We start from the raw sequence: 21790 nt of genomic DNA on the forward strand, positions 1-21790 counted from the left end.
GATTTTTTGATTTGGCAATAGAGATGGATTAATTGATTCTTTTTTCTTTTTCACCAGTTGGGAACTAGGATCAAAACCAAAGCTAACATGAATGTTTACATACACCAGTTTGGGGCTAGATTCTGAATGCCCCTGCATGGATTTGCAAAGTGGAAGAGAGGTCACATGCTCCACACCTTGTGATCCAGAATTCTGGTGGTTGTGCTCCTTGAATACAATGTGCAGGTCAAAACAAACCCCAAAGGGGGTTGTGTGGGGTAGGGGCTACAGCACTGACTCTTCATACCCCTGGTGCTCCCAGAAAAGGGGTGTGCATGCAGCATCTCAAAAAACATGTGAGAATTGCACTGCCCACACCCATCAAAGGCATTCTCCTGCCTGAAAATTCCCTAAGCCGAATGCTTGTGGGAACCTCTTCTGCTGTGGAGCACCTTCACATCCATCCCCAATACCTGGCCTTAGATGTCTTGATTTGGTATGAATTGTCATACTGGATCAGAGCAATGGTCTAGCTTACATCCTGTAACAATGGCCAATCTCAAATGCCTCTCAGAAAACCCAGACCATAGACCAGGTTGTGCTATACATAGGGTTAGTTGAGGGTGTTCAGTGACTCTGAAAAGAGTAAGCAGCTCTTTTCTTGATAACCTACCAACTTCTCAGATCTGCTTCCAACCAGATACCTAGGCCTGGTCTACACTATGGGGGCGGGGTGGGGGGGGTCGAAATAAGGTACACGACTTCAGCTACGCGAATAGCGTAGCTGAAGTTGAACTACCTTAGTTCGACTGACTTACCCGTCCTGACGCCGCGGGATCGAAGTCCGCGGCTCCAAGGTCGACTCCGCCACCGCCGTTCGCGGTGGTGGAGTTCCGGAGTCGACCGGAGCGCGTGGGGAGTTCGAACTATTGCGTCTTGATTAGACACGATAGTTCGAACTCCAAGAAGTCGAACTCTCCGCGTCGACCCGCGCGGAAAGTATAGACCTACCCCTAGTTTCATTTGTGGCCTATAATACCCTTCTCACTATAAGGCAATTTCCCCTCCCTATCTGTTTAGTTACTGAGATGCAAAAACTAGAAGGGATGGGAATGGAGTGCTACCCTGTACAAAATGCCATCTCTGGAAGCTTTCTTGGGTGGCTCACTCCCCAAAATTACTGGAGGCAAGGGCTAGAAGTGAGCGGGTAAGGCATAGAAGTGTAATGTTCTGCAATATCATCATCTCAGCTGCCCTGTTTAGCCCTGAGCAGCAGCTGTGGAATGTTGTTCTATTTACCACATGTGGTGGCGATAGTTCACAGGGCCCTGTGATAAATCATATTTACCACGCTTCTCTGACCCCTCTCCCTGCATTTTGCTCACTATTTCATTGCTCCCAGGGCTGCTTTAGCATTCCATCCTCTCAGCCGTTTCAAAGATCTGTTTATTTTATAAATTCATATCAGTCTGTCTCAAAAAATATTTCCTCCTCCCCCCAGATGTGAGATTTCTCTTTCCCCTCCCATAAATTATCCAATCCTAATACCCATCACAGGCCATGTTCACTCCTGCACCAATGACAGGTTTAAAGGCAGATATCATGTGACCCTGCAGGATAACAGAAGTTGTATCCCCCTAGAAATGGGGGGTTTCCAGCTTTCCAACTGAATGGACAATTTCCTTCTAAACTTGGCTGGTCCAGAGAGCTTTAAAATCATGACACTCTTCTGGATAGAAAATCAATGTTTGGTGAATTCTAGAGGTGCTTTAAATAGTAGCTATTTTCTTCTTCTTCTTTTTTTTTTTTTTTTTAAACTGAATCCTGCTCATTTTCAGTCATGACCTGGCCTTGCAGGCAGAGGGCTATAAAAACCATCTCCAATAAAAAATTTAACCCCCCTCTAAGTTGTGTCTGCAATAGTTTTTCTGTGGCTTTGTCTACACTACACAGCTTTTAGCGACATGGCTGTGTTGTCACAGCCGTGCTGCTAAAAGCCAGGCAGTGCACCTGCTGTTTGTTGGCTCTCCTGTTGACAAAAAACTTCCACCCCCAACGAGCGGCATTTGCATTGTCGGCAGGAGCACTCCTGCCGACAACACGCTGTTCACACTGGAACTTGTCACGGCAAAACATTTGTCTTTTGGGTGGGGAATAACAACTGAAAGACAAAAGTTTTGTTGTTCAATTGCCAGTGTGGACAGCCTAAGACATGGACAAGATGTATAGAATTGATAGTGCAGAGCAGTCCAAAGGATTAACTGGTGCTGCTTTGAGGTGACTCGCATAATTCACTAGTAGATTCGTCTCTCATCAGTAACGCAGCTAACCTGTGCACATACTGGAGAAGGCTTTAGAGCGCATGTGCCATCCAGTCTGTACCTGTCGTAGGCATGGTAACAGCAATCCGACAAAGAGGGAGTGGAGTTAAAACCCTCTGATAACTTGGTTATAGACAGACCTGGCTCTGGCATGAAAGGGGATAAAGAAGAGTTAACATCCTACCGTAGCAAAAGGTTTCTGCTCTTTCTGCTTTGGAGCTGCCACTGTATGAAAGGCAGAGGGTACAAGATCATCTACCTCTGTCTTCCCATTAGGGCATATCAATGGGACATGCAGTGGCTTCTGTGCTGTGAGGTGAGAGATGAAAGCTGGCTGCCCTGTTATTTCTACATCCATTCAGTCTAATTAAACGGATAAGGAATGAGAGCTGTGAAGGCAAGAGACAGACTGACACTGTCTAAGGCTTCTGACAATTTCAATAGGTCTCTGTCTCACCATCTCTATCTCATTAAAAGTGCAGCAGAAAAACCCCTCCCCTCTTCCTTGCTCATGCCCTTACCCCTGCAGTTTTTTTATGCTTGTATGCGTATGAATACTCCACAGAGCACTTTGTGACTGTAGTTTCGATGGAGGGGGCTCGCTGTGTTGTTGACCTGGCTTGTTTAAACTTCAAGGCTGAGATTTCCAAAGCTGCTTCTAAATGACTTGGATGGTCAGTTAGTTCACATTGAAATTAATGGGATTTGAGCATCTAGATCCATTAGACAGCTTTGAACATCTCAGCCTTAATATTTTCCACCATGTATAACGCAGTCTAGCCAAAGAGATGGCATAGGGGTCTGAGTATCAAGTTTGAAGCATCCAAACGCTCTAATAGAACCTCAGATATGAAGGTCATCAGTTTTATCTTAGCCCTTCATCCTTCCAAGGTAGATTCACAGCAGTTTTCATCACGTGGGTCCTTTAGAAAAAATCCCAAGGTCCTGTCTGCTGTGCTTAGACATTAGATCCCACTGATGTTTCATGTGGGAGGGGTTTGTTCCTAGATCCTTGGCCAGACTTTTCCCTGCTCCCTCTGTTCTGCTGTGCACCCGCTGACTGCTACCTTCCAACTCAGTGATGGCTGCATTTCAGTGGGGCTGTGTGTTGTGAAGCACTCCCTTGGGCTGAAGGATGCTGTGTAATAATGCTTTGTACTTATGTGGACTTGCAATGCCCCCACAGGATAGAGCTCAGACGTATCCCTATTTTACAAATGGGGAAACTGAGGCATGGAAAAGTGAAGCGACTTCTCCAAGGTCTCTCAGCAAGTCAATGGCAGAGCTGGAATTCTTGATTCTTAACCATGTGCCTTAATCCTTTCTAGTTGTACTGCACTCTGCTGCACAGTACTGTACTTGACATTTTGCAATGTGTAAGAACACTTTTGTGTGCTGTATGTAAAAGGGGTGTCTTCCTTATGTCTTAGGAAAGTTAGATGCTAAAATAGAGGAGGAGCAGGTGAGTTGGAACAGAACAGGGATCGGGATGGAGTAGGTGTCATGGAAGAGTTACAGATGGCTTTCACAGAGTGGATGAGGGAATGGAGATGAGGTGTCTGGGGGGATGGAGCAGAAGTTGAGATGATTTGGACTTGGCAAGGCCTGCACAGAATGGAGTGGGAGCTGTTCCGAGTGCCCGCAACAGGCATTGCCAAGACTGATGTAAAGGTGTTACTGGGAACTAAGTTTCTAATTTCTTTTGTCAGTTTCTCTTTTTTTTTTTTTTAAATAGTGGGGAGGAACTCTTTTGGTGTTGAGAGAGTTCTAAACTAGGACTGTCAAGCGATTAAAAAAACGAATTGCAATTAATCACGCTGTTCAACAATAATAAATACCATTTATTTAAATATTTTTGGATGTTTTCTACATTTTCAAATATATTGATTTCAATTACAACACAGAATACAAAAAGAACAGGAGTACTTGTGGCAGCTTAGAGACTAACAAATTTATTTTAGCATAAGCTTTCGTAAGCTACAGCCCACTTCATCGGATGCATAGAATGGAACACAGAGACAGGAGATATTTATACATTGTGACAGACCCAAACCAGTGGGGTACAGGAGTCTGGTAGAGGGCAAATATACTGGTCACTGGATGAGTAGTTTTCTGTTCCCTGAGTGACCAGAGCAGGGGCTGCACTAGAGTAATCAGGAACCTGCTAGAACCAATTAAGGCAGACAGGCTGATTAGATCACCTGCAGCCAATCAAGGCAGGCTAATCAGGGCACCTGGGTTTAAAAAGGAGTTCACTCCAGTCAGGGATGGGGGAGCCAGAGGAGAGGAAGTGCGTGTGAGGAGCTGGGAGCAAGAGGCGCAAGGAGCTGAGAGTGAGAGGGTGAGCTGCTGGAGGACTGAGGAGTACAAGCGTTATCAGACACCAGGAGGAAGGTCCTGTGGTGAGGATAAAGTAGGTGTTTGGAGGAGGCCATGGGGAAGTAGCCCAGGGAGTTGTAGCTGTCATGCAGCTGTTACAGGAGGCACTATAGACAGCTGCAATCCACAGGGCCCTGGGCTGGAACCCGGAGTAGAGGGCGGGCCCGGGTTCCCCCCAAACCTCCCAACTCCTGATCAGACACAGGAGGAGTTGACCCAGACTGGGGAAGATCACTGGGGTGAGCAAATCTGCCAATAAGCGCAGGACCCACCAAGGTAGAGGAGGAACTTTGTCACAACATACATATATCTCCTGTCTGTGTGTTCCATTCTATGCATCCGATGAAGTGGGCTGTAGCTCATGAAAGCTTATGCTAAAATAAATTTGTTAGTCTCTAAGGTTCCACAAGTACTCCTGTTCTTTTGGCGGATACAGACTAACACGGCTGCTACTCTGAAACCTGACAGAATACAAAGTTTACAGTGCTCACTTTTTATATTTATTTTTTATTACAAATATTTGTACTGTAAAAAAGAGTATTTTTCAATTCACCTAATACAAGTACTGTAGTGCAATCTCTTTATCATGAAAGTTAAATTTACAAATGTAGAATTATGTAAAAACAACCACCTTGCATTCAAAAATAGAATAATGTAAAAGTTTAGGGCCTTCAAGCCATTCAGTCCTACTTCTTGTTCAGCCAGTCGCTCAGACAAACAAGTTTGTTTACATTTGCAGAAGTTAATGCTGCCTGCTTCTTGTTTAGAATATCACCTGAAAGTGAGAATAGGTGTTTACGTGGCACTGTTGTAGCAAGATATTTACATGCCAGATGTGTTAAAGATTCATATGTCCCTTGATGCTTCAACCACCATTCTAGAAGCCAGGCGTCCATGCTGATGACTGGTTCTACTTGATAACGATTCAAAGCAGTGTGGACTGGTGCATGTTCATTTTCATCATCTGAGTCAGATGCCACCAGCAGAAGGCTGATTTTCTTTTTTGGTGGTTTGTGTTCTGTAGTTTCTGCATCAGCATCAGAGTGTTTGCTCTTTTAAGACTTCTGAAAGCATGCTCCACACCTCATCCCTCTCAGATTTTGGAAGGCACTTCAGATTCTTAAACATTGGGTCGAATGCTTTAGCTATCTTTAGAAATTTCACATTGGTGCCTTCTTTGCATTTTGTCAAATTTGCAGTGAAAGTGTTATTAAAATGAACATGTGCTGGGTCATCATCCGAGACTGCTATAACACAAAATATATGAAAGAAGGCAGGTAAAACAGAGCAGGAAACATACAATTCTCCCCCAAGGAGTTCAGTCACAAATTTAATTAACACATTATTTTTTTAATGAGCATCATCAGCATGGAAGCATGTTCTCTGGAACAATGACCAAAGCATGAAAAGCCATATGAATCTTTAGTACATCTGGCATGTAAATATCTTGCGACTCCAGCTACGAAAGTGCCATGCAAATGTCTGTTCTCACTTTGAGGTGACGTAATTAAGCGGGCAGCGTTATCTCACGTAAATACAAACAAACTTGTTTCTCTTAGCGATTGGCTGAACAAGAAGTAGGACTGAGTGGACTTGTAGGCTCTGAAGTTTTACTTTGTTTTGTTTTTGAGTGCAGTTATATAACAAAAAAACTACATTTGTAAGTTGCACTTTCAGGATAAAGAGATTGCACTACAGTACTTGTATGAAATGATTTGTTTACAAATATTTGTACTGTAAAGATGATAAAAATATAAAGTGATCACTGTACACTTTGTATTCTGTGTTGTAATTGAAATTGATATATTTGAAAATGTAGAAAAACATCCCAAAATATTTAATAAATTTCAATTGGTATTCTATTGTTTAACAGTGTGATTAATTGCAATTAATTGTTTTAATCGAGATTAATCACGTGAGTTAACTGCGATTAATGGACAGCCCTATTCTAAACCAATGCTGCATGTCTGACTAGAAGGACAAAGGGCTAAAATGGAACTGATGAGCTTCAAGCCTGTGCTTCCAGAGAAGCTAGAAGCTGGATGCTCTTGCTTCACACCTGATACTCAGGCCCATTATGCCATCCCCTCCCAACCCACAGCCGTCTACAAGACAATCAGCCACCCGTATTTACCCAGCCGGTTCACACACCGCGGCTGGATAGAAAGGCTGTCATGTGACAGCTGATACAATGTGCCCGGTCACCCGAATCCACTTCCTCGTCATGTCCAGGCTCCTTCTTGCTGACACAGGCAGTGATGAGTTGCTGAGAAAACCGCAGGGTGAAATGGTGAGCTGTTCCTGCCTGATTAGAAACAGCCTTTGCTGTAAATTTGCTGTACTGTTCAATTAGTCTCATTTGTGGCTATGGGATAAAGCTTATTAAAACTGACAATGATCCCTGGAGCAGGGAGCCAGAAAGGTCAGCCCCACGTTGCTGATCAGACAGCAGCCTGGTTTTGCCTTTTAACGATATTTAAGTAATTATGCTGATATTAATTTTTAATTACATTAATTCTCTTGTTGGTTGTGAGGTTATTTTCCCTGCCTCATATTCCTGGGGGGTCGGGAAGGTGAGAGATACAGCTTCTGCCTGGTGCTTGGCAGCAAGAAGATACTTAACTATAGGTGACCAAATTCATGAGACAGTCTCTCATTGGCCTTCCTCACTCACCCCCAGCACTGTCATGTGGTTAAAGCAGGGAGTGGAACTAGGAGTCGGAAATTGTAAGTTCTATTTGCGGCAGTCGGAGAGGTGCTGGGCCAAGGAAGGGCTGATCTGGATGATGGCCAGGGAAGCAGTGGCTGAAAGGGCTTTTGCCTTGCAGGGGGCTGAGAATGGCTAGTTTGGGAGTAACAGAGCTGGACTGAGTCAGTAGCATCTGACTGTGCAAGGACTCATTGAACAAAAGCTAGAAGATATCATGCTTAGCATTTGTCCAACCTCAGCCAGCCAGTGTGCGATTCTGTATGATTGAATACGATCATTTATTTAATTGATATTACACTTTATACAGTTGCAACAAATCTTGAACAAAGTATGTCATATAAGGTGTTAATGGAAAAGTTATGATTTGCTAAGTATGATTATTCTGTTTATATGCATGTACCGGTATTATCTTTGCATCTGAAGTTATGAATATTGGCTATGCACTGGTAGCTTACGCATGTGTGGTATTCGTGGGTAACACTCACCAGGTAAAATTTACATCAAGGCCATATAGCTATGTGTTGATGGCCCACTAAGGACTCTTCACTCTAACAATGGGACATAGAAGAAACTCATCCCACCCAGTAAGCCTGCCTGTGGATGCCTCAGTAAGAATATGGGCAATGGCTGCCGCTGTGAGTATCAAAGCGTGTAAGGACATGTGATATGCTCATATGACCCTGGACTCCATCTTGGGCCAGTAACTTTCCACAAACTGGGCTGTGAGCTTTGTTGTGAGACAGTAAATTTCCAGGCAGATGGCAGAGGATGTAAAAGTCCCCTGAGAGATCTCCATTTTGCCTCTTTCCTGCCCTGATTCTCTGGACTGTGGATTTACAACTAAAGGAGCATTTTGAACTATGGACTGAGGACCTACCAACCTCTTGGAAATTACCCGAGCCTTTAGTCTGTAACATCACTGCTACAAACCTGACATAAGGACTTGCAGTTGTTTGTTTGTATATGATCTAGTAACCATTATTAACTCTCTCCTTCTATTATTAAACCTTTAGCTCTTAGTTACTAAAGGATTGGCATCAGTGTGATTATTGGGTAAGATCTGAGCTATATATTGACTTGGCTAAGTGGCTGATCTCTTGCGGTTAGAAGAACCCTATGTTTGATGACATTGGTTTTCAGTAACCACTCATCATAGAGTCTAGTGTCTGGCTGGTGAGACTAGGGCTGGAATGCCTAAGGAAACTGAATTTTTGACTTCCTGTCGACCAGTGTGGTGAGACAGAAGTTTACTTTTGTTACTTGCTTGGTATAATCTAATGAGAGAATAACCACCAGTTTGGGATGAATCTGCCCAATTTCTCAGCAGTTTGTCCTGAATTTGGCATCCTCAGCTGTGACTCACTGAGGCACGATGACACAGAGACATGCAGTAACTCTATGGGAGTATCAGAACGAGCTGTTGGTAAGTGTCGAACCCCAACTACTTGCAATCATTTGAAACGATGATATTTTATCTTTCTTTGGTACAAGGGCAGAAGATCAGATGGGAAGCAATCAAAGAATGGCTAACTGCTCCCAAACTTATTCACTGTTACTCTTGAGAAGTAAAATGCTCAGTTAAAATGTTCACCCAGAGGGCAGTGTAGTTATCTAGACTGAGTGCCTGGATGATGTGTAAGATAAAATTGACATGACAGTTTTGTCTGAGAGATAAAGTTACTCACAGTGTCAGCATTTGCAACTCCCCTGGGGAAAAGGGCAAAGCTGAGCTGGGGGTATTGTTATGCTAGCGTGTTAATGGCTGCTATCAAGGGATTCTTTGCTCTATAAACAATTATAGAGGTGGTTGAAGCCACTTGGTCTGCTAACCAGATGCCAGGGACTCCATGCGTTGCTCCTTTTCTCCTTCTGGTTTTCACCATCATCAACTGGGTTCTGCTCATTGATGCATAGAACATTCCCTGAAGTTTTGGAAGTGATCAGATGCCGTGTTCCAAAGTTATCACATCACATGAGATACAAACAGATAATTGAGTGGGGGTTGGGGTTCAGGAGGGCTCTGGCTGGGGGTGTGGGCTCAGGTGGGGCTAGGGATGAGGGGTTGGGGGTGCAGGAGGGTGCTCTGGGCTGGGACGGAGCGATTCAGAGGGCAGGAGGGGGATCAGGCCTGAGGCAGGGGTTTGGGGCACAGGAGGGAGTCAGGGTGGCAGGCTCCAGGTGGCGCTTAGCTCAAGCAGCTCCCAAGCAGCATGTTCCCCCCCCCCGGCTCCTATGTGGAGGCACAGCCAGGCGGCTCTGCGCAGTGCCCTGTTCGCAGGCGCTGCCCCCGCAGCTCCCATTGGCTGCGGTTCCCAGCCAATGGGAGCTGTGGGAGTGGTGCTTGGGATGGGGGCAGCGTGCAGAGCCCCCTGGCTGCCCCTATGCGTAGGAGCCAGAGAGAGTACATGCTGCTGCTTTCAGGAGCTGTGCGGAGTGGAGCAAGACCCCAACCCCAGCTGGAGCGCTGGAGCGGGCAAGCCCCAGACCCCACTTCCCGGCGGGAGGTTAAGGGCCGGATTAAAACGTCTGGAGGGCTGGATGTGGCCCCCTGGGCCGTAGTTTGCCCACCTCTGAGCTAGAGACTAAATTCCTGCCCCACCCCCGTAATGGTCCACTTATTGAAAACACTGTGTATGACCGTTTGTGTTGCCCTGAGACACGAGCCAGGTGAAAGGATGACACCATGGGCTTGTCTTGGTACAGATCAGAAACACGTCTGCCACATTTTTCAAAGTACAAATATTACTATATGATGTTTAGAGCACAGACTGATTTCCAACTATGTCACTGTTCTACTGTATGACACTGGGCAAATCTTTTCTTCTCTGTGCCTCATGTTCCCCCTTTGTAAAAAGGGGGTAACGATGCCAATCTCACAGGGTGTTGGGAGGCCAATCATCACTTAATGTTTGTAAAGCATTATGGATACGGTGGATGAAGGGTGTTATAGAAGTGCCAATACTATACCAAGCCACAACCAGCAGCTGCAAACTTGCTTTGCATCATTCTATTTGATTGATACAGTTTCCAGGGCACTTTCCCAAGCAAACAGTCCCAAGGACGCCAATTGCTAGCATCCAAAAGGATATTAATAGATCTCAGCTATATAGAAGCTAAGGAGAATGTTTAGCCTTTAAACAAAGGAGCGGTGGCATAGGCAAGGGCATGAATAGATCACCAGCTTCAGATGACAAGTGTGTGGGTAACAACATATCGAAGTCTGAGTTCAGGAGCAAGACAAGAGACTGAGTTGGAGCCACTGATGTATCAGCCTCAATATTGTACAGTGAGGGAATCTGTCGTGAGATCAGCTGGGGAAGGGCTTCTTGTGAAAGGAGACAAGCTTTAGATGCCTTGGCTCTTGAGATGGGGCCCATGCCGCACAGGACAGATGTGATCAACCTATTCAGGAATTACAAGGGATGAATATCCGCCAGTAAGGGATGGGATCATAAAGGGACAGTAGTTAACAACTCATTCCATGTTTGCTGACTCCAGGCTAGGACTTATGGAGACCCTGTGTGGTGACAAAAGGCAGCACAGGCTGTGTCAGTCTGGGAGCGAGAGAATCAGAGTCCGCATGCATCCAGCAGCCTCAGTAAAGAATCCTTACATAAGAACATAAGAACGGCCGTACTGGGTCAGACCAAAGGTTCATCTAGCCCAGTATCCTGTCTACTGACAGTGGGCAATGCCAGGTGCCCCAGAGGGAGTGAACCTAACAGGCAATGATCAAGTGATCTCTCTCCTGCCATCCATCTCCACCCTCTGACAAACAGAGGCTAGGGACACCATTCCTTACCCATCCTGGCTAACAGCCATTAATGGACTTAACCACCATGAATTTATCCAGTTCTCTTTTAAACGCTGTTATAGTCCTAGCCTTCACAACCTCCTCAGGCAAGGAGTTCCACAAGTTGACTGCGCTGTGTGAAGAAAAACGTCCTTTTATTTGTTTTAAACCTGCTGCCCATTAATTTCATTTGGTGGCCCCTAGTTCTTGTATTATGAGAATAAGTAAATAACTTTTCCTTATCTACTTTCTCCACCTCATTCATGATTTTATATACCTCTATCATATCCCCCCTTAGTCTCCTCTTTTCCAAGCTGAAAAGTCTTAGCCTCTTTAATCTCTCCTCATATGGGACCCATTCCAAACCCGTAATCATTTTAGTTGCCCTTCTCTGAACCTTTTCTAGTGCTAGAATATCTTTTTTAAGGTGAGGAGACCACATCTGTACACAGTATTCGAGATGTGGGCGTACCATGGATTTATATAAGGGCAATAATATATTCTTAGTCTTATTTTCTATCCCCTTTTTAATGATTCCTAACATCCTGTTTGCTTTTTTGACTGCTGCTGCACACTGTGTGGACGTCTTCAGAGAACTATCCACGATGACTCCAAGATTTTTTTCCTGATTTGTTGTAGCTAAATTAGCCCCCATCATATTGTATGTATAGTTAGGGTTATTTTTTCCAATGTGCATTACTTTACATTTATCCAGACTAAATTTCATTTGCCATTTTGTTGCCCAATCACTTAGTTTTGTGAGATCTTTTCGAAGTTCTTCACAGTCTGCTTTGGTCTTAACTATCTTGAGCAGTTTAGTATCATCTGCAAACTTTGTCACCTCACTTTTTACCACTTTCTCCAGGTCATTTATGAATAAGTTGAATAGGATTGATCCTGACCCTTGGGGAACACCTCTAGTTACCCCTCTCCATTCTGAGAATTTGCCATTTATTCCTACCCTTTTTTCCCTGTCTTTTAACCAGTTCTCAATCCATGAAAGGACCTTCCCTTTTATCCCATGACAACTTAATTTATGAAAGAGCCTTTGGGGAGGGACCTTGTCAAAGGCTTTCTGGAAATCTAAGTATACTATGTCCACATGTTTGTTGACCCCTTCAAAGAACTGTAATAGATTAGTAAGACATGATTTCCCTTTACAGAAACCATGTTGACTTTTGCCCAACAAGTTATGTTCTTCTATGTGTCTGACAATTTTATTCTTTACTGTTGTTTCAGCTCATTTGCCTGGTACTGACGTTAGACTTACCGGTCTGTAATTGCCGGGATCACCTCTAGGGCCCTTTTTAAATATTGGCGTTACATTAGCTATCTTCCAGTCATTGGGTACAGAAGCCGATTTAAAGGACAGGTTACAAACCATAGTTAATAGTTCCGCAACTTCACATTTGAGTTCTTTCAGAACTCTTGGGTGAATGCCATCTGGTCTCGGTGACTTGTTACTGTTAAGTTTATCAATTAATTCCAAAACCTCCTCTAGTGACACTTCAACCTGTGACAGTTCCTCAGATTTGTCACCTACAAAAGCTGGCTTAGGTTTGGGAATCTCGCTAACATCCTCAGCCATGAAGACTGAAGCAAAGAATCTATTTAGTTTCTCCGCAATGACTTTATCGTCTTTAAGCGCTCCTTTTGTATCTCGATCATCCAGGGGCCCCACTGGTTGTTTAGCAGGCTTCCTGCTTCTAATGTACTTAAAACATTTTTTATTACCTTCTGAGTTTTTGGCTAGCCATTCTTCAAATTCCTCTTTGGCTTTTCTTATTACATTTTTACACTTAATTTGGCAGTGTTTATGCTCCTTTCTATTTACCTCACTAGGATTTGCCTTCCACTTGTTAAAAGATGCCTTTTTATCTCTCACTGCTTCTTTTACATGGTTGTTAAGCCACAGTGGCTCTTTTTTAGTTCTTTTACTGTGTTTCTTAATTTGGGATATACATTGAAGTTGGGCCTCTATTATGGTGTCTTTAAAAAGCGTCCATGCAGCTTGCAGGGATTTCACTTTAGTCACTGTACTTTTTAATTTCTGTTTAACCCCCTCATTTTTGCATAGTTCCCCTTTTTAAAATTAAATGCCACAGTGTTGGGATGTTGAGATGCTCTTCCCACCAGAGGGATGTTAAATAATATTATAGTATGGTCATTATTTCCAAGCGGTCCTGTTATAGTTACCTCTTGGACCAGCTCCAGTGCTCCACTCAGGACTAAGTCGAGAGTTGCCTCTCCCCTTGTGGGTTCCTTCTATTCTAGTCTTTACAATTGAGTCCCCGCTCTTCCCTACCACGAGGGACACTATGGGGCAATTGCCATAGCTGTGTGTACTTGAATATTATAACATCAGTAAAAACAAAGCTAAGCCCTTACTCAAGCTGTGTTCTTGTGAGGGACAGCAATGTGAATAGAGCAGTCAAGTGGGTTAGGGACTAGTAGAATAAACCCTTCAGCAGAAGTCTCCTCCCTCCACCTATGTCTCTTTCTAGCTATTGGTTCCTGTATAGTAGCTAGGCAGCAAGAAGACCACTCATGGCAGAAGACAGAAATATGTGGCTGTCACCCATATTATAGTGGAATCCAAACCAATATCACTTGTTTAATGGCCCTAAGAGATGACAGCATATACAGTAGATCATTAGTTGCCAATTTATTGCTGATCCTTGGAAGGCAACATTATACATATGGCAACCTGGTGAGCTGCTGCTGACACAATCTAATTTACTAATACAAATCTCACCAAGGGAACAATAACCCCTCCTGCATTATCAAAACAACACAACAGACTCTGTATGCAAGCTAGACTATGCTGGTATCATCAAAACTGATTCTAAAATTACTTAATTTTAGGCACAGTCACATGAGTTTATATATAACAAACAACAAAAAGGTACCAGCAGCAAAGAGGCTGTGTGAAGTGAATGAGATCGCTGCTAGCAGTGAAAACAACCTAAGCATTGAAACCTACAGGCAGATCTTAGGACCAGATCCTCAGCTGATGTAGATGGGCATAGTGCTAGTGACTTCAGTGGAGCTATGCTAATTTACACCAGCAGAGGGTCTGGCCCCTGAACTGGTTTAATGGCTTATTCTATCCACTCTGTCTAGGTTTTCATACTACACTGCTCTGTAATGTCTGAGTGCTTGGATTGTGGTCTTTTAACTACTAAAACTGAACTGACTGTAGAGGTCAACCCCTCGATGGAGAGAACAGGGGAACACTGGTTCCTCTGTACATTATTTACTAGCTCACTTACTTAGTCTCATCAGTAGATTTGTGGGGAGCAATTTCTCTCTTGTTCTTATACGCCCCAGTGGGCACATTCCTGACATCTCATCAAGAAGACAGTACAAACACACCCGCTGTTAGCAATGTGCTCTCCATAGTGAGAGAAACCAGCAATGAAAGGATGAGTAAGTTCTTAAAGCATATGCACAGAAGCTAAGGGTATGCCTACGCTGCAGTCAGAGGTGTGAGTGCAGCACATGTAGAGAGACCCAGATAAGCTTTAACCTAGTGTGATAGACCCAGGCCAGTTGGGAACAGCAGAGTAGCAGAAGGGAGATATACTGGCCACTGGATAAGCAGTTTTCTGTTCCCTGAGTGACCAGAGCAGTGGCTGCTCCAGGCTAATGAGAACACCTGACTCCAATTAACCTGCTAAGAGTCGGGTGAGGCTGTTAAGCCCCTGACTCTAATTAAGGCCCCTCCGATGCTAGAAAAGGGCTCACTCCAGGGCCGCCCAGAGGATTCCGGGGGCCCGGGGTCTTCGGCGGCGGGGGGGCCCTTCCGTTCCGGGACCCGCCGCCAAAGTGCCCCGAAGACCCGCGGCGGGAGCCCCCCGCCGCCGAATTACCGCCGAAGCGGGACCCGCCGCCGAAGCGCAGCCCGGTCTTCGGTGGTAATTCGGTGGCGGGGGGGGGGTCCCCGCCGCGGGCCTTCGGGGCACTTTGGCGGCGGTCCCGGAACAGAAGGGGCCCCCCGCCGCCGAAGACCGGGCTGGGCTGCGCTTCGGCGGCGGCAGCGGGTCCGCTCCCCCCCGCCCCCAGCCCCTTACCCCAGCGCGCCGCCGGCACGGCCTGAGCTCCGCCCCGCTCCGAGCCGCGTGGTGAGGGGGCGGGGCTGTGAGCTCCACGCGGAGCGCAGCGCTCAGCCCAGAGCTCCCAGCCCCGCCCCCTCCCCACGCGGCTCTGAGCGGGGCGGGCTCAGGGGCCCCGGTGGAGAGACGCTGCGGCGCTGTCTGAGGACAGCGCTTGATGCGCTAGGGCTCCAGGAGAGGGGCGGAGGCGGGAGCCTCCGCTCTTCTCTTGGGGGCCCCTGCGGAGCCCGGGGCCCGGGGCAAATTGCCCCCTTTGCCCCCCCCTCTGGGCGGCCCTGGCTCACTCCAGTCAGGCCAAAGGGAGCCAGGGGAGAGGAAGTGTATGTGAGGAACTGGGAGCAAGACGCGTGCAAGAAGCTGAGGGTGAGTAGGCATACTGCTGGCGGACTGAGAAGTACAAGTGTTATCAGACATCAGGAGGAAGGTCCAGGGGTGAGGACAAAGAAGGTGTTGGGAGGAGGCCATGGGGAAGTAGCCCAGGGAGCTGTAGCTGTTGTGCAGCTGTACCAGGAGGCACTCTAGACAGCTGCAGTCCACAGGGCCCTGGGCTGGAACCTGGAGTAGAGGGCGGGCCTGGGTTCCCCTCCAAACCTCCCAACTCCTGATCAGACACAGGAGGAATTGACCTGGACTGTGGCCCCTACCAGAGGGGAAGGTCTCTGGGCTGTTTCCTGACCCACAGTGAATCTGTGAGGCAAGCAAATCCGCCAATAAGTGCAGGACCCACCAAGGTAGAGGAGAAACTTTGTCACGCTGGCTAGCAACATACTAGCCACAGTAACACCAGCTTCAGTGCAGGTTGTACAAGCCCACCCAGGACTCTAGGTATTTACTTGTGCAGCCAGTGCATACTTAAGTTCATATTGCCACAACTTCGCTGCTATTGGTACTCATGTTGGCTAGGGGATCATCTACACAAACATTTTGTTCATGGCAAGCTGGGTTGTGAATCTACCTTGCACTAGCCTGCTATGGACAAACCGACTGTGTGGGTCCTGCTGACATGCATTAATAGTTCATTAATATGCTTTGATCTAGTCCCGGCTCATCAGCAGGGTCCCCATGTATAGTTAACCCATGGCAGGCTTGTGTGGGATAGTTGCACCCCAGCTTTCCGCAAATGAAATGTGTGTGTAGATAAGCTCTAGATTAAAGCAGCTGATCGCAGCGGCCCAGGAGCCGGCCAACAGGGCTGCTAACAGGGGAGTTTAAGTGGGAGTTCCCATTGGAGGAGCCAGGTATTTGTGTTTGCATCTGTCTTTGTGGTGCTTGTGTCTCTCTGTCGGGGCAGACTGCTGAGTCCTGATTAGGGGGTGGAGCTAGGCGGAGGAGGGGGCCTATAAAAGCGGCCGCCCAGCCAGGCAGTGGCACAGCTGATCGCAGCGGCCCAGGAGCCGGCCAACAGGGCTGCTAACAGGGGAGTTTAAGTGGGAGTTTACAGGGGGCGGTGGAAGGGGGCGGCGCCGTGCTTCCCGTGTTCCCCAGGTAAGAACGCCGAGCGAGGCCGAGACAGCAGCAGCCATGAGCCAAGCAGCAGAGGATACACTGAGGATGAGAGCATGCAGCAGCTGCGGTATGTACATGGTCCTAGCGGGGGAGCCAGAACAATACTATGTATGCATGAAGTGCCGCCTAATAGAGCTGCTGGAGGAAAAGATCCAGGGTCTAGAGTTGCAGGTAGAAACCCTGGTAGAGCATAGAAGGGGGTTTGAGCAGCTGATGGAGCAATGGCAAGCAGTGACTGAAGGGGAATGCCCAGAGGTTCAGGGGGAAGCAGGGGCTAAGGCCAGTGAGAGGGGACTGCCGGATGAGGAATATGGGCGGTGGAAGCATGTGACCATGAGAAGCAGGCAGGGGAAAAGGAGAGCCAGTGAAGGAGAAATAGAGCTAAGGAACAGGTTTGAAGGTTTGGAGAATGAGGAAGGGGTACAGCAGGTGGTAGCTGACGGTGGGAGGGCAAGGAAAAAGAGAAGAGCGGCTAGTCCGATAGAAAGAGGGGAGGAGTCCATGGAGGCAGCACCAAGTTTGGGCCCAGGGAGGATACAGGATGGCTTAAGGGGAACCACAAGGGATGATAGGAATGGAAGGAGCTTGCAACCAGGGGGGACGGAGGATAGGTTAGAGGACCGCACTGTCCCCAGGCAAAGGCAGGTCTATCTGATTGGGGATTCCATACTGACAAGGTTGGACAGGCCTGTGACCAGGGCCGATCCAGAGAACAGAAGGGTGTGCTGTCTATCGGGCGCTAAAATACGGGATGTGGACCTGCAGTTGAAAAGGATCCTGAGAGGAGCAGGTAAGAACCCTTTGATCATCCTTCATGTAGGAACGAATGACACGGCTAGATTCTCGCTAGAGAGAATCAAGGGAGACTATGCCAGGTTGGGTAAGACGCTCAAGGAAATTGAGGCTCAGGTGATCTTCAGTGGGATTCTACCTGTCCCTAGGGAAGGGCGCCAAAGGGGTGACAGGATTGTGGCGATAAATAGTTGGCTGAGGGAGTGGTGTTACAAGGAGGGCTTTGGGATGTATGGGCACTGGGAGGCTTTTGGGGACAGAGAACTGTTCTCACGGGATGGGCTCCACCTAAGTAGGGAAGGAAGTAGAATTCTAGGAGGGAGGCTGGCTCATCTGATTAAAAGAGCTTTAAACTAGACATTGGGGGGAGACGGTTGGGAGAGGTCCAGGTACTCTCCACGCCAAATTTATATGTTGAGAGTGAGAACAACAGTATAACAACAGATATAGCCAGAGGGGGACGGTTAGGTATAAGGAAGGGGGGGGGGGACGGATACTAGACCGACAGGTCATACTGGTAGTACTGTGTCCCTACCAAGTTGGGTGAAAAGGGTGAGAGGAGCCAAACAGCAAAAATTAGGATGTTTGCTCACCAATGCGAGAAGCTTAGGTAACAAAATGGAGGAACTGGAGCTCCTGGTCCGAGAATTGAAACCGGATATCGTAGGAATAACTGAAACATGGTGGAACGGTAGCCATGACTGGAGTACAGGTATGGAAGGGTATGTGCTGTTTAGGAAAGACCGATGCAAAGGTAAAGGTGGGGGAGTAGCATTGTATGTCAATAATGAGGTGAAATGTAACGAAATAACTAGCAATGCAATGGATAATACGGAGTCTGTTTGGGCAATGGTCACATTGGGGAAGAAAACTACTAGAGCGTCCCCTGGGATAGTGATTGGGGTGTGCTATAGACCACCGGGATCTAGCCTGGAGATGGATAGAGAGCTCTTTAATGTTTTTAAGGAGGTAAATACTAATAGGAACTGTATGATCATGGGAGACTTTAACTTCCCGGATATAGATTGGGAAACAAATGCTAGTAATAATAATAGGGCTCAGCTTTTCCTAGACGTAGATGAATAGATGAATTCCTTCATCAAGTAGTTGCTGAACCGACGAGGGGGGATGCCATTTTAGATCTGATTTTGGTAAGTAACGAGGACCTTGTTGAGGAAATAGTTGTAGGGGACAACCTTGGCTCGAGTGATCATGAGCTAATTCGTTTCAAAATAAATGGGAGGATAATCAATAGTGCATCTGAGACTAAGGTTTACGATTTCAAAAGGGCTAACTTTACTAAATTGAGGCGACTAGTTAGGGAAGTGGATTGGACTAACATATTTAGGGATCTAAAGGCGGATGACGCCTGGGGTTATTTCAGGTTGAAGTTGCAGGAGCTGTCAGAGGCATGTATCCCGAGAAAGGGAAAACGGTTCGTAGGTAGCAGTTTTAGACCGAGCTGGATGAGCAAGCGTTTTAGAGGAATGATTAAGAAAAAACAGAAAGCGTACAAGGAGTGGAAAATGGGAGGGATCAGCAAAGAAACCTACCTTATTGAGGTCAGAGGGTGTAGGGAAGCAGTGAGAAAGGCAAAGAGCCGGGTGGAGATGGACCTAGCGAAGGGGGTTAAAACCAATAGCAAAAGGTTTTTTAGCCATATAAATAGGAAGAAAACCAAGAAGGAAGAAGTGGGACCGCTTAAAACTTTAAACGGAGTGGAGATTAGGGATAATCTTGGCATGGCACAATATCTGAACGAATATTTTGCCTCGGTCTTTAATGAGGATAATGAAAGGCTAAGGAATAGTGATAGAGGGACTGATGGGAATGAAGATATGGGGGTAGACATTACGGTATCTGAGGTGGAAGCCAAACTTGAACAGCTTAACGGAAGTAAATCGGGGGGCCCAGATAATCTTCATCCTAGAATATTAAGGGAATTGGCGAGTGAAATTGCAAGCCCGTTAGTGATGATTTTTAATAAATCTCTAAACTCAGGGGTTGTACCGTTTGACTGGAGATTAGCTAATATAGTTCCTATATTCAAGAAGAGGGGAAAAAAGTGACCCGGGTAACTAGAGGCCTGTTAGTTTAACATCTGTAGTATGCAAAGTCATGGAAAAAATTTTAAAGGAGAGAGTGGTTACGGACCTTGAGGCCGATGGCAACTGGGACAAATTACAGCATGGTTTTACGAAAGGTAGATCGTGCCAAACCAACCTGATCTCCTTCTTTGAGAAAGTAACAGATTTTTAGACAAGGGAAATGCGGTGGATCTAATATATCTTGATTTCAGTAAGGCGTTTGATACGGTACCGCATGAGGAATTACTGGTTAAATTGGAAAAGATGGGGATCGAAATGAAAATCCAGAGGTGGATAAGGAGCTGGTTAAAGGGGAGACTGCAGAGGGTCGTATTGAAGGGTGATCTGTCGGGTTGGAGGGGGGTTACCAGTGGAGTTCCTCAAGGTTCGGTTTTGGGTCCGATTTTATTCAATCTATTTATCGCTGACCTCGGAACCAAAAGTAGGAGTGGGCTGATAAAGTTTGCGGATGACACAAAGTTGGGAGGTATTGCCAATTCGGAAAAGGATCGGGATATCCTCCAGGGAGATTTGGATGACCTTGTAAACTAGAGTATTAGTAACAGGATGAAATACAATAGTGAGAAGTGTAAGGTTATGCATTTAGGGATGACTAACAAGAATTTTAGTTATAAGCTGGGGATGCACCAGTTGGAAGTAACGGAGGAGGAGAAGGACCTAGGAGTCCTGGTTGATTGTAGGATGACTATGAGTAGGCAATGTGATGTGGCCGCTAAAAAAGCTAATGCGGTCTTGGGATGCATTAGGCGAGGTATTTCTAGTAGAGATAAGGAGGTGCTAGTCCCGTTATATAAGGCGTTGGTGAGACCTCATTTGGAGTATTGTGTGCAGTTTTGGTCTCCCATGTTTAAGAAGGATGAATTCAAACTGGAATGGGTACAAAGAAGGGCCACTAGAATGATCCGAGGAATGGAAAGCCTGTCGTATGAAAGGAGACTTGAGGAGCTCGGTTTGTTTTCCTTAACCAAAAGAAGGATAAGAGGAGATATGATTGCACTCTTTAAATATATCAGAGGGATAAATACCAGGGAAGGAGAGGAATTATTTCAGCTCAGTGCTAATGTGGACAAGAGGACAAATGGATATAAATTGTCAGTCAGGAAATTTAGGCTTGAAATTAGATGAAGGTTTCTAACCATCAGAGGACTGCAATACTGGAACAGCCTACCGAGGGAAACAGTGGGGGCGAAGGACCTCCATGACTTTAAAATTAAGCTAGATAAGTTTATGGAGGGGATGGTATGATAGGATAACGGGTTTAGTCAATAGGTCAATAACGTGCCACAATGGTAATTAGTACAAAGGGTCAATGATAGGATATTGTTAGCCTTTTTCCAGAGGGTCTGGCTGGAGAGTCTTGCCCGCATGCTCGGGGTTCAGCTGATCGCCATATTTGGGGTCGGGAAGGAATTTTCCTCCAGGGTAGATTGGCAGTGGCCCTGGAGGTTTTTCGCCTTCCTCCGAAGCATGGGGCAGGAGTCGCTTGCTGGTGGATTATCTGCTACTAGAAGTCTTTAAATCATGATTTGGAGCATTCAACAGCAGAGTCAAGGGAGAGAATTATTTCAGGAGTGGGTGGATCGGCTTATGTGGCCTGCATCTTGCAGGAGGTCAGACTAGATGATCATAATGGTCCCTTCTGATCTTGAATTCTATGATTCTATGATTCTAGTTTGGGTATGTTTACACGTGCTGGAATCACACTTCCCATCACAGTGTAGACAGACCCTAAAGGCTCCCATGTGGCTGCTATATTCCTAAAGGCTAGAGATGCCTGAGAACTCTTAATGAGGCTACATGGCTGCGATTAATGTTCCGGTGTGTGCTCGTGTTTGAATTAGAGAGCCACTGAGGTGTGTGCTGCTTCTTTGGCTCTCCACCTCCCCAGAACCTTTAGCTTGCTTTTGCGGAAACCTTAAGCATTTAAGGGAATCCAAGTGGGAGCTTTGTGATTCAGTGAATGAAGCCAGCCAAACTTGGCCCGCTCCCATTTGTTTTGCACTGGGCAGTGTATGTGCTCTGCACTCCAGAGACCAGAGCGCCTGACCTGCTGAAGTGTGTGGGGTCAGGCTGCTCTCTAGTAGCTA

This window comes from Mauremys reevesii, linkage group 1, assembly GCF_016161935.1.
Source record: "Mauremys reevesii isolate NIE-2019 linkage group 1, ASM1616193v1, whole genome shotgun sequence".
Lineage (NCBI taxonomy): Eukaryota > Metazoa > Chordata > Testudines > Geoemydidae > Mauremys > Mauremys reevesii.